The sequence below is a fragment of the Rhipicephalus microplus genome, chromosome X (assembly GCF_043290135.1).
Source record: "Rhipicephalus microplus isolate Deutch F79 chromosome X, USDA_Rmic, whole genome shotgun sequence".
Lineage (NCBI taxonomy): Eukaryota > Metazoa > Arthropoda > Arachnida > Ixodida > Ixodidae > Rhipicephalus > Rhipicephalus microplus.
The window spans coordinates 74081226-74094306 of NC_134710.1; the positions used below are offsets into that span (position 1 = coordinate 74081226).

The 13081-nt window shown below is 48.1% G+C and overlaps 6 non-coding genes across 6 annotated transcripts; all 6 read left to right on the forward strand.

The window, feature by feature from the left end:
• The first annotated feature begins 5279 nt into the window (after positions 1 to 5279).
• Positions 5280 to 5352, forward strand: TRNAR-ACG (transfer RNA arginine (anticodon ACG)). The gene has a single exon. It is a non-coding gene; the product is annotated as a tRNA-Arg (tRNA).
• A 241-nt stretch (positions 5353 to 5593) lies between these two features.
• On the forward strand, positions 5594 to 5666 carry TRNAR-ACG (transfer RNA arginine (anticodon ACG)). Its single transcript has one exon. It is a non-coding gene; the product is annotated as a tRNA-Arg (tRNA).
• A 647-nt stretch (positions 5667 to 6313) lies between these two features.
• TRNAR-ACG (transfer RNA arginine (anticodon ACG)) lies at positions 6314 to 6386 on the forward strand. The gene has a single exon. It is a non-coding gene; the product is annotated as a tRNA-Arg (tRNA).
• A 100-nt stretch (positions 6387 to 6486) lies between these two features.
• Positions 6487 to 6559, forward strand: TRNAR-ACG (transfer RNA arginine (anticodon ACG)). Its single transcript has one exon. It is a non-coding gene; the product is annotated as a tRNA-Arg (tRNA).
• A 100-nt stretch (positions 6560 to 6659) lies between these two features.
• TRNAR-ACG (transfer RNA arginine (anticodon ACG)) lies at positions 6660 to 6732 on the forward strand. Its single transcript has one exon. It is a non-coding gene; the product is annotated as a tRNA-Arg (tRNA).
• Positions 6733 to 7005: 273 nt separating this feature from the next.
• On the forward strand, positions 7006 to 7078 carry TRNAR-ACG (transfer RNA arginine (anticodon ACG)). The gene has a single exon. It is a non-coding gene; the product is annotated as a tRNA-Arg (tRNA).
• The last annotated feature ends 6003 nt before the right edge of the window (positions 7079 to 13081 follow it).

Consider the following 13081-nt stretch of genomic DNA (forward strand, 5'->3'; position numbering starts at 1 on the left):
TGCACTGGCTCGTGCCTACAGTACCGGACGACGACGTGCGAGCGGCCTTCCTGAACTATGGCAGGTTGACGGACATTATCAAGGAACGGTGGAAGGTTAGTGGTGTGGCTGACAAAGCATCAACGACGCGAAATGTGACGATGACACTTAAGGCGGGAGTCAAGCCAGAAGATTTACCCCATCAAATAAGGATTGCTGGTGAGCTGGCTCTCGTGGCGGTGCCGGGAAGGGCACCGCTATGCCTTCGTTGCCAGTGCACTGGACACATTCGTCGGGACTGTAAGGTACCACGGTGCACGTTGTGTCATCGTTTTGGACACAGCGAGTCGGATTGCGTGCGTACCTACGCCAGTGTTGCAGGGCCCGTGGGAAGCGACGACACTTCGGAGCTCCTAATGGACGAAGCAGATTCCGAGGCAGCAGCGAGAGTGGAGGCAGAAAGTGCCACGATGGACAGCGTGCCAACTGAGCAAATCTCAGGTGAGAGTGCTCACGTAAAGTCGACGAACCTCAAAGCCGAAGATACAATGTTGGTGAAAAATGATTCCTCGGAAGCACTGCAGACGCAGGAGGACAAAAGTAACGTGACAGAGGAGGTCAACAGGGAAGTAGTGGAGGAAATGGACATTTCCAAGGAGGGCACCACGACGAATAAGCGATCACACGAAGGCGCCGAGGGAGAGAGCGAATCTACCGACCCAAGCAGTCGCGATGAACCTCCAGCAAAAGCAACCCCTGTACGTCGACCGACAGTGCGGCCACGGCCGAACATCCCACAGGATCGGAGGCTGACGGCGACGACGAAGCCGCCGCCCCCGGTCACGTAGCAGTAAGCTGTGTAAGCCCCGACCTATGTCGCGGGCCCCAAGGTCTTGTGTAGACAGGAGCATAAGCCCATACTCTGGGTCTCTATTATTAATTATTCAAATGGCGCTGCCAGATAAATCCTTGCGATTTGCTACAATCAATGTTCGAGGGCTTGCGGCGAAGAGAAAACAACGACAGTTGTATAGACTGGTGATCGAACATGATTTAGACATCATTGCCATACAAGAAACCAAAATTGGAAGTGATGATGAGACCAAGAGTATGGTGCTACCTTTCATGTCAATGTACTACGCGGGTGTGAGTCACGCCATAGAGCAATCCGCGGGGTGCGTTCTTTTTGTGCGCCAACACCCAGGCCTTGAAGTGAGGGGCGTGAGGTCAGATTTGGCGGGGCGCATGGTTTTGTGTGATTTTCGTTATGGTTCACTTGAATGGCGAGTGATATGCCTTTATGCTCCTAATTTGCTCGACGAACGAAGACATTTCTTCGAGAGTGTCAGAAATTACTGCAACGTCGAAAGGAACCTGGTACTGATGGGGGACTTTAATTGTGTACTGGCAGCGCGTGATAAATCAAGTGGTACAGCGTATAGAGACGCCAGCACGGCTGAGCTTCGCGAATTAATTGATGAATACGGGCTTGAGGACGTGGCGCACTGCTTGGAGTGCGACCGCATTGTGCGCTTCACGCATTTCCAAGCAGCCAGCCACGCCCGACTGGACAGTGTGTATGTTCCGGCTGAATTGATAGCACTTGCGCAAGAATATTGTGTGCAGTCGTTGTCATTCAGTGACCACTGTCTAGTCATGTTCGATGTTAATAAGAAAGCGAAAAACCGAAATAAGTTTGCGTGGGAATTATGGAAACTTAATGCTAAAATTTTGGAGGATGAGGTTTTCTGTGAGAAAGTGTTAGCCCTGCTCGAAGAGATAAAGAACCAGACAAACACAACAATATGTGAGAAATGGGAAACATTTAAGCAAACAGCTAAATTGAAGGCACTTGAACGAGCCAGCGCTTTAAAGCACGAAAAGAATAAGTACGAGGAAAACCTGCGGCAAAGCTTGCAAATGCTAACTTACGAAGAAAGCCTATCGCCTGGGACGTTCAAAGACGACATTAACACACTGAAGCAAAAACTTGAGCGGGCTGATATCGAACGCTATCGGGGGGCGTTGGTGCGAGCTAGAGTAGAAGCAACGATAACAGGCGAGGCGCCAACTAAACGAGCCCTCGCAAAGGAAAAAAAGTGGGCCCGCCGGAACGAGATTCACGAAGTGGAACAAGACGGTGTTATCTTATATGATCAGAGCGGCATCGAACACGTGTTCACAGCGTTCTACAGAAAGCTGTTCGCGCGTTGTCCGGTGGACGCAGAGGGTTTCGAGACGGAATTCATGCCTTTAATGCCAAAGATCGACGATAGCTCAAAGGAAATGTTAGAGCGCCGTATTACGGCCGATGAGATTGCGGTGGCGATAGACGATTTGAAACGTGGGAAATCTCCCGGGCCCGACGGGCTAGGAGCCGATTTTTATAAGGCGTTCAAGTACGAAGTAGCCCCGATACTGGCCGCAATTTTAGACGATGCATATGAGCGCAAACGACTACCACCTTCATTCCTGTCCACACACACAGTTCTTATCCCGAAAACAGATGATCGCGACACATTAAAGCGGGTAACAGCATATCGCCCTATCAGCTTAGCGAACGTCGACTATAAGATATTCATGAAAGTGTTGGCTAAAAGACTGCAAACAGTAGTGAAAGATATAGTTGGACCACACCAGACGTGCGGTATCAAGGAACGAACCATTTTCACGAACATTCATACGGCGAGAAGCATACTAGAGTGTTGTGACGTATTGTGCGAGAAGGTCGCAATGCTCCAGTTGGATCTGGAAAAGGCGTTCGACCGGGTACCGCACGACATACTATTTGCCATTCTGGAGTACGTGAACGTAGGATCTGTTATCATGGAAGGTGTCGCAATGGCGTACAGGGGTTGCACGACAAGGTTGATAATAAATAAGTCAGTAGGAGAGCTTATCGAAGTGCAGCGGTCGGTGCGCCAGGGGTGCCCACTATCGCCGTTACTTTTCGCTTTATATATTGAGCCCTTGTGCCTCAGCGTAATACGGGCTAACTGTATCAATGGCTTTAAAATGCAGCAAGCGGAGGTAAAACTACTCGCTTATGCGGACGACATCGCGGTGTTTTGTGGGGACCACGCCAGTATCATGAAAACTGTGGAAATTGTGAAGCGTTATTGTGTTACTAGTGGCAGTGCAGTTAACTGGGGCAAGAGCCTCGGAATCTGGCATGGAGCATGGACAATGAAACCCAGTACCTTTGCCAACATTCAATGGATTTCCACTCCCACGAAATACCTAGGCGTTCCTTTAGAGTTTTACCGGGACAGTGAACCATACTGGCAGAACGAAGTTGCGGAAATGCGTGGAAGGACTGAGAGGACAAAGGGCTCGGAATTGTCTATGTTTGCTCGTACCACGGTGTGTAATGTGTTTTTCATTACTAAACTTTGGTATGTGTTGAGTGTTTTGCACTGCTCACGCATTAACATACAAAAGCTCCACAGAATTCTGGCTGTTTTTGTTTGGGGATCGAGTTGGGAGAGGACAAGCCGCACCAACTTGTTCCGACGTGTACGTCATGGAGGTCTTAGCCTGTCGCACTTATTCCTGAGGCAAATAGTGAACCGGTTCTGCTTCCTTAGGGATGTGAAGGACCCCTTTTTGCGCACTGTATCACAGCTCAGACTTTGCAAACTTGTGCCGGACTTTGTGGTATCCACCAAATGTATTGAAGGCGGGGTTTTCGGTTTTTTGAAGGAGGTTGTGATGGCTTATAGGTTCTTGCGTGCTCGATTCTCATGCGAATATCAGGCGGGAGTGAAACGAAGGAAGCTATACAAAGATCTTGTGGATATACTACTCCCCGTGCCTTTGTATCGCACAATATATAGTGCCAAGTCTGGAAGTGATGTCCTGAAGCGTGTCAAACATATGTATGTAGCTCCAGGAGCCAAGTCCTTTTTCTTCAGATTGCACACCGGGACACTAGAGGTGAAAACATGGCTACAGGAAAAAGGAATGTATGTACCATGGGGAGTGCGCTGTTTTTTATGCAGAAAGCCCGAAACCATTGAGCACGTCTTCTTAGGATGCTGGGAAGGCGTGTTCTTCTGGGATATATTACAAAGAACGCTAAAGAAAGACCTCCCTTTAGACCCACAAGGAATTCGTTACCTAACTGTGGACAACGAAGAAGGTGTCCCGTTTGGTGCTGTTATGCTACTGGGTTTGCACTGCATATGGAAGGCCTGCATGGCCGCACGACATGTAGATATAGATGCAAGATCGGCACAAGAGTACTTCCGCGAATCAGTGGGCAGGTTCCTGGAAGCACATAAATCTTTAGATCCGATACCTGAATGGGTATCGAGGATCGAGCCACTCATGAACATGAGACGATTTTAGCCATTACACGCCAGCCAAAGTTTGGTGTCTCCTTTTACCCATGCCCATTCTGTCTTATGTGCCTTGCATTATTACTTGTGTTCCCTGACGGTATTTGTGTTTCTATGTGTACGTCTAAGCAGGCAATAAAGAAAAAAAAGGGACTGTGGCGCAACGGATAACGCGTCAGACTACGGATCAGGAGATTCCAGGTTCGAATCCTGGCAGGCTCGAGCATTTTCTTTTTGTAGTTTCTTCTCTCTATTTGAGTGTTGCGTTATAAGAAGACCTATCTCATAGTTGGCAACTGTTACTCTTCAAGCTCAAACACCGTGGGCCTGTGGCGCAACGGATAACGAATCCTGGCAGGCTCAAGCATGTTTTTTTGAAGTTTCTTCGCTCTCTTTGAGTGTTGCGCTATAAGACGACCTATCTTATAGTTGGCAACTGCTCCTGTCCAGGATCGAGCACCGCGGGCCTGTGGTGCAACGGATAACGCGTCTGACTACGGATCAGAAGTTTCCAGGTTCGAGCATATTCTTATTTTAGGTGTTTCGCTCTTTTTGAGTGTTGCGCTATAAGAAGACCTACCTCATAGTTGGAAAATGTTCCTTTTCAAGCTCGAATACCGTGGGCGCAACGGATAATGCGTCTGACCATGGATCAGAAGATTCCTTGTAAGAATCCTGGCAGGGTCGAGCATGTTTTTTGTAGTTTTGTTCGCTCTTTTTGAGTGTTGAGCTATAAGACGACCTATCTCAAGGCTGGCAACTGTTCCTGTGCAAACTCAAACACCGTGGGCCTGTGGTGCAACGGACAACGCGTCTTACTATGGATCAGAAGGTTCCAGGTTCGATTCCTGGCAGCCTCGAGCATTTTCTTTTTGTAGTTTTTCGCTCTTTTTGAGTGTTGCGCTATAAGAAGAACCATCTTATATTTGGCAACTGTTCCTGTCTAGGCTCGAGGACTGCGGGCCTGTGGCGCAACGGATAACGCGTCTGACTACGGATCAGGAGATTCCAGGTTCGAATCCTGGCAGGCTCGAGCATTTTCTTTTTGTAGTTTCTTCACTCTCTTTGAGTGTTGCGCTATAAGAAGACCTATCTCATGGTTGGCACCTGTTCCTGTTTAAGCTCAAACACCGTGGGCCTGTGGCGCAACGGATAACGAATCCTGGCGGGCTCAAGCATGTTTTTTTGTAGTTTCTTCGCTCTCTTTGAGTGTTGCGCTATAAGAAGGCCTATCTTATAGTTGACAACTGTTACTGTCCAGGCTCTAGCACCGCGGGCCTGTAGCGCAACGGGTAACGCGTCTGACTACGGATCAGAAGATTCCAGGTTCGAATCCTGGCAGGCTCGAACATTTTCTTTTTGTAATTTTTCCCTCTTTTTGAGTGTTGTGCTATAAGAAGACCTCTCTTATAGTTGGCAACTGTTACTGTCCAGGCTCGAGCACCGTGGGCCTGTGGCGCGACGGATAACGCGTCTGACTACGGATCAAAAGATTCCAGGTTCGAATCCTGGAAGACTCGAACATTTACTTGTTGTATATTTTCGCTCTTTTTGAGTGTTGAGCTATAAGAACCCCTATGCTATAGTTGGCAACTGTCCCTGCCTAGGCTCGAGCACCGCGGGCCTGTGGCGCAAGAGATAGCGCGTCTGACTACGGATCAGAAGATTCCAGTTTCGAATCCTTGCAAGCTCGAACATTTTCTTTTTGTAATTTTTCCCTCTTTTTGGGTGTTGTGCTAGAAGAAGACCTATCTTATAGTTGACAACTGTTACTGTCCAGGCTCTAGCACCGCGGGTGAATGAACAAAAGTTGCAGGAATTCACCCCAGAATGGTTGCCGCGCGTCGAATTACTATCGACGATAAAAACATTTTAACAGATGCGTGGCCACATCGTTTGAGCCACGGTTTTTACAATGTTTTGGATTGTGTTGTGTATCAGTTAATATGTGTATTGTTTACGTGAGCCGAAAACAGGCAATAAATAAAAAAAAAGGGCCTGTGGCGCAACGGATAACGCGTCTGACTACGGATCAGAAGGTTCCATGTTCAAATCCTGGCAGGCTCGAACATTTTCTTTTTGTAATTTTTTCCTCTTTTTGGGTGTTGTGCTAGAAGAAGACCTATCTTATAGTTGACAACTGTTACTGTCCAGGCTCTAGCACCGCGGGCCTGTGGCGCAACGGATAACGCGTCTGACTACGGATCAGAAGATTCCAGGTTCGAATCCTGGCAGGCTCGAACATTTTCTTTTTGTAATTTTTTCCTTTTTTTGGGTGTTGTGCTAGAAGAAGACCTATCCTATAGTTGGCAACTGTTCCTGCCTAGGCTCGAGCTCCGCGGGCCTGTGGCGCAACGGATAACGCGTCTGACTACGGATCAGAAGATTCCAGGTTTGAATCCTGGCAGGCTCGAACATTTTCTTTTTGTAATTTTTCCCTCTTTTTGAGTGTTGTGCTATAAGAAGACCTATCTTATAGTTGGCAACTGTTACTGTCCAGGCTCTAGCACCGTGGGCCTGTGGCGCGACGGATAACGCGTCTGACTACGGATCAGAAGATTCATGGTTCGAATCATGGCAGGCTCGAGGGTTTTCTTTTTGAAGTTTTTCGCTATTTTTGAGTGTTGAGCTATAGGAAGCCCTATCCTATAGTTGGCAACTGTTCCTGCCTAGGCTCGAGCACCGCGGGCCTGTGGCGCAACGGATAACGCGTCTGACTACGGATCAGAAGATTCCAGGTTCGAATCCTGGCAGGCTCGAACATTTTCTTTTTGTTTTTTTCCCTCTTTTTGAGTGTTGAGTTATAAGAAGACCTATCTCAAGGCTGGCAACTGTTCCTGTGCAAACTCAAACACCGTGGGCCTGTGGTGCAACGGATAACGCGTCTTACTATGGATCAGAAGATTCCAGGTTCGATTCCTGGCAGCCTTGAGCATTTTGTTTTTGTAGTTTTTCGCTCTTTTTGAGTGTTGCGCTATAAGAAGAACCATCTTATATTTGGCAACTGTTCCTGTCTAGGCTCAAGGACTGCGGGCCTGTGGCGCAACGGATAACGCGTCTGACTACGGATCAGTAGATTCGAGGTTCGAATCCTTGCAAGCTCGAACATTTTCTTTTTGTAATTTTTCCCTCTTTTTGGGTGTTGTGCTAGAAGAAGACCTATCTTATAGTTGACAACTGTTACTGTCCAGGCTCTAGCACCGCGGGCCTTTGGCGCAACGGGTAATGCGTCTGACTGCGGATCAGAAGATTCCAGGTTCGAATCGTGGCAGGCTCGAACATTTTCTTTTTGTAATTTTTCCCTCTTTTTGGGTGTTGTGCTAGAAGAAGACCTATCTTATAGTTGACAACTGTTACTGTCCAGGCTCGAGCACCACGGGCCTGTGGCGCAACGGATAACGCGGTTGACTACGGATCAGAAGATTCCAGATTCGAATCCTGGCAGGCTCGAGGGTTTTCGTTTTGAAGTTTTTCGCTATTTTTGAGTGTTGAGCTATAGGAAGCCCTATCCTATAGTTGGCAACTGTTCCTGCCTAGGCTCGAGCACCGCGCGCCTGTGGCGCAACGGATAACGCGTCCGACTACGGATCAGAAGATTCCAGGTTCGAATCCTGGCAGGCTCGAACATTTTCTTTTTGTAATTTTTCCCTCTTTTTGAGTGTTGTGCTATAAAAAGACCTATCTTATAGTTGGTAACTGTTCCTGTTCAAGCTCGAACACCGCGGGCCTGTTGCGCAACGGATAATGCTTCCGACGATGGATCAACTGAAACCAGGTTCGAATCCTGGCAGGCTCGAGCATTTTTTTTGTAGTTTTCGCTCTTTTTGAGTGTTGCACTATAAGAAGACCTATCTCATAGTTGGCAACTGTTCCTGTTCAAGGTCGAACACCGCATTCCACTTCCGGCTTTCGAGCGATACGGTGGCGGAATGTTCGGATCCGACGGAGCGGTTTCAGCGATCCGAGCGGGCCGTGGTAATAGGGTTTTTGCGCATAGCGCCGACGATTATCAGGTGATCCTGCCCAATCTGCCTTCCGGACGTATCGCTGCGAATACCGTTTTCATGCATGGTGATCCGAGAGCCCGGCCTTACCGCCTCGAAGATTACCGGGACACTTTGGCCAAGCTTGGTGCGCTCGCCGATGTTTTAGCGTTGAGGGCGTATCAAATAAACCACGTATGGGCTGTGACACTGACGAGTGCTGAGGCTGCTCGGAAGTTGCTCTCCGCCTTCGATGTGAAGGTAAAGGATCGCCCATGTTTGCTTATTGACCCAAATAACTGCGACGTTCGCTTGAAGCTTCACTAGTTGCTGCACGGCGTGACCGATGAAGACGCGCGTGTTGCCTTGATTCCCTATGGGAAAGTATTCGAAGTGAAGCGGGATAATAGGAGAGCACCCGGCATCACTGAAAAGGGCTCAACGACGCGGTCTGTGGGACTAAAGCTGCACTCCGACGTCAAGGTGGATGACATTCTGCACCAGCTCAAGATTGCCGGAGAGTTGACTCTTGTTTTCGTTCCGGGCCGTGCACCGTTGTGGCTACGGTGCAAGAGTACCGGTTACATTCATCACGACTGCGGAGTACCCCACTGCAGTCGTTGTCGCCGCTTCGGCCACGAAGACGATGACTGCGCGAAGACATGTGCCAGTGTGACCGGACAAGCGCAGGAAAGTTACGCACTGGAGCACCTCATGGACGAAGCAGACTAGGAAGAAACAGCAGGAGTTAACCCAAACTCTGCTGTGGAAGATGGGTTGTCATGCTGTCAAGAAGAGGGCATGTGTGAAGCACCAGGTAAGCTCGACGCTGGGCTTCCATACCAAGGCGTAGGAGAAAGCAGTGAAAAGGTGGATGCAAGCAGCACCGGCGACACGTTTCTTGGCTTAGCAGACGAGACCCCCTCCAAGGCGGAACCGATGACTGGAATTGAAAGCGACAGTGGAACTGTGACGGGGAAGCGTCCCCGTGACGAAGGGAAAAAAGAGAAGGGCACCACTGCTGCCACGCCAGACGAACCACCCGCCAAAACGACTCCCGCTCGGCGGCCTCTCCTTCGGCCACGGCCAAACATTTCGTCGGAGCGCAAGACGGCGGAAACGCCACCTTAAGGACTGTACTGCAACAAGGCGTTCAGGAAGGAATATCAGTTGTAAGGTAAGCGCCATGCCCCTGGGTTTTTCGCAGCCTTACAATGGTGCAAATAGAAAATTCAATCCGTGTGGCCACTTTAAATGTGCGTGGCCTGGCCTCACGGAGAAAACAATGTCAGCTTTATCGGCTAGTAAGTGACCTCGATCTTGACATACTGGCAGTCCAAGAAACTAAAGTCCATGGCGACGATGAAACTGGGGGCATGGTGTGCCAATTCTTGCCGCGGTATTCTGTTATAGTTAGCCATGCCATAGAGACTTCTTCCGGTTGCGTTTTGTTCGTCAGACAGAGTCTGGGTGCTAAAGTAGAAGCCTCAACGTCATGTCCGTCTAGTCGGCTCATTGTTTGCGATCTTTTATTTTCGGGATTGGAATGGCGCGTAATATGCTTGTACGCACCGAGTGTCACTGACGAAAGACGCATATTTTTCGAACAACTAAAGCAGTATACCAAATGTAATAGGCTCCTAATCATTATTGGCGATTTCAACTGCGTCCTTTCAGCCAAAGACAAAACTAGCGAACGACAATACAGGGATGCAAGTACGGCTGTCTTGAGCGATATAGTAAGAGAACATGGTTTGGAGGATGTGGCTGAATGTCTCGGTGGTGGCCGGACTATGCAGTACACCCACTTTCAGGCAGCCAGCCATGCCCGACTAGATAGGGCGTACGTGAGTGTAGAATTGGTACCGCTTTGCTAGGCATACCGTGTTAACGCCGTTTCATTTAGTGACCACTGCTTGGTTAGCTTTGTAGTAGCTAGCACGAAAGAAACGAAAAGGGCCTTCGAGTGGCAACTATGGAAATTGAATTCGAATCTGCTGAGTGATGAAAAATTTATGGAGGAAGTAATGACGGAAGTTGAAAAAATGAAAGTTCGCAGTAAAAAGACGTTTAGAGAAAAATGGGAGAACTTCAAGCAGGTCGTTAAATTGAAGGCTTCGGAACGCTCGAGCGCTATAAGCAGAGAAAAAGGAGCAGAAGAAAAGCTCATGCACAGAAACCTGGAAAAATTGCTCCTCGAAGAATGTAGAATGCCCGGCATGTTTCTTGAGGATATTCGCGCGTTGAAAAGTAAAATTGAGCGGTTCGATGTCGAAAGATACCGCGGTTCTATGGTTCGGGCAAGAGCCGAGCGACTGATAACGGCAGAAGCACCGTCAAAAAGGGCGTTGGGCTCAGAAAAGTGGCATGCGCGTCGTAATCAGATAACAGAAATTGAACACGAGGGTGAAGTCAGCGATGTCGCAGATGTTATCGAGCGTGCTTTCTTTGAGCACTTCAATGGCTTATTCGCCGCCAGCTCAGTTGATGTCGATCGTTTTGAAAAAGATTTTTTACCGCTGATGCCAAAGCTTGACAATAATACAAAAGAAATATTGGAGGAACCCATTTCGGAAGAGGAAGTTAGCAGTGCTATTGAAAGTATGCATCCCGGGAAATCGCCGGGCCCGGATGGTCTGACTTCCGCCTTTTATAAGTGTTTCAAGTTTGAAATAACACCAGTCTTAGCCGACGTTTATAATGAGGCATTCGAGCGGAAAATAGTACCCCCGTCCTTTTCATCATCTCACACTGTTCTTATACCAAAATCGGAAGACCCCGTTGCACTGCGCAAAGTAAATTCTTACCGCCCAATCTGCCTCACTAATGGCGATTACAAGATATTCATGAAAAACCTAGCTAAAAGGTTGCAAGCAGTCATTGCGGAGCTCGTGGGGCCACATCAGACGTGCGTCATAAAGGCCGAACTATCCTTACGAATATACACGCAGCCCGGAGCATCCTCGAATGTTGCGACGCTATTGGTGCACGAGTCGCAATGCTGCAAATCGACCTCGAGAAGGCTTTTGACAGGGTGCCTCATGAAATTCTGCTGTGCATCCTAGATTATGTGAATTTAGGGAAAATAATCAAAGAGGGGGTTGTCATGACGTACCGAGACTGCTCAACGCGGCTAATCGTTAACAAGGTGGTGGGGAAGCGCATCCCAGTCAAGCGTTCGGTCCGTCAGGGTTGTCCTCTCTCACCACTATTGTTTTGTTTGTACATAGAGTCCTTTTGTTTGAGTGTCATAGAGAATGACTGTGTCCGTGGGTTTAAGCTGCACGAGGTTGAAGTCCGACTGTTGGCTTATGCGGACGATATTGCCATTTTTTGCGCGGACTCTGACAGCATAGCAGATGCTGTCAAATGCGCTACTAACTTCTGTGCTGCAAGTGGCAGTGCTGTAAACTGGGGAAAATGCCTTGGCTTTTGGCACGGTGACTGGGCAGAAACCCCAGACAGTTTTGCCAGCATAAGGTTTGTTACGACACCGGTTAAATACTTGGGTGCCCCCCTCGAATGCTACAAAGACAGCGACTCGTACTGGAGGAGCCAAGTGGATAACCTGCGGGAAAGAGTGAACAAGTGGAATGGCTGGAATTGGTCTATGTTTTCTAAAGCCACAATTTGCAACATATTCTTAGTGAGTAAAATTTGGTATATCTTACAAGTCTTACATTGTTCAAGGGTAAACATCCAAAAATTTCACCGTGTGTTCGCTGTCTTTGTGTGGGAATCGTCTTGGGAAAGATCGAGTCGGACCAATTTATTTCTTCGAGTGCGAAATGGAGGACTCGGCATGTCGCATTTGTTTTTAAGACAGGTAGTCAATCGATTTTGTTTCTTTAGAGACGTCGACAACCCATTCCTTCGCACTGTCTGTCAACTTCGCCTGGGGCAACACTTGCCTAACATGGTTGTATCAACCTGCAGCGTACCCGGTGGTGTTTATGGCTTTCTCCGCGAAGTTGTACTTTCTTGTAGGTTTCTGTCAGTGCAGTTTTCACTTGAATACTTGAGTCAAGTCCGACGAAGAAAGTTGTACAAGGACCTATGTGATGTGTTTTTGACAGTGCCTTTGTATCGGTCCCTTTACAATGTATGCCATGGCCACACTGTACTAAAGCGCGTCAAGGCGATGAAAATATCGCCAGGTGCTAAGAATTTCTTTTTTAAATTACATACCGGTACGCTGACCGTCAAAACCTGGATGGCTGCAAAGGGGTTTTACGTTCCTTGGGGCACGCATTGCATAATACGCACAAAGGAGGAAAGAATTGAGCATGTATTCGTTGACTGCTGGGATGCTATCTTTCTTTGGGACGTGCTCCAGCGCACGATAAAAAAGATTTCACCATTGATGCACATGGCATCCGCTATTTGCAAATACAAAGTGACGACGGTACCCCATATGATATGATATAATGCTTATTGCTCTTCATAGCATTTCGAAATCCAGGATGGCAGCCATGCACTTTGATGTAGATGCACGAGCCACCCACCCAGTAATTCAAAGAGTATATAAGAAATTTTGTGGATGAACAAAAGTTGCAGGAATTCCCCCCAGAATGGTTGCCGCGCGTCGAATTACTATCGACGATAAAAACATTTTAACAAATGCGTGGCCACATCATTTGAGCCACGGTTTTTACAATGTTTTGGATTGTGTTGTGTAATTATCTGTTAATATGTGTATTGTTTACGTGAGCCGAAAACGGCAATAAAAAAAAAGCGGGCCCGTGGCGCAACAGATAACGCGTCTGACTACGGATCAGA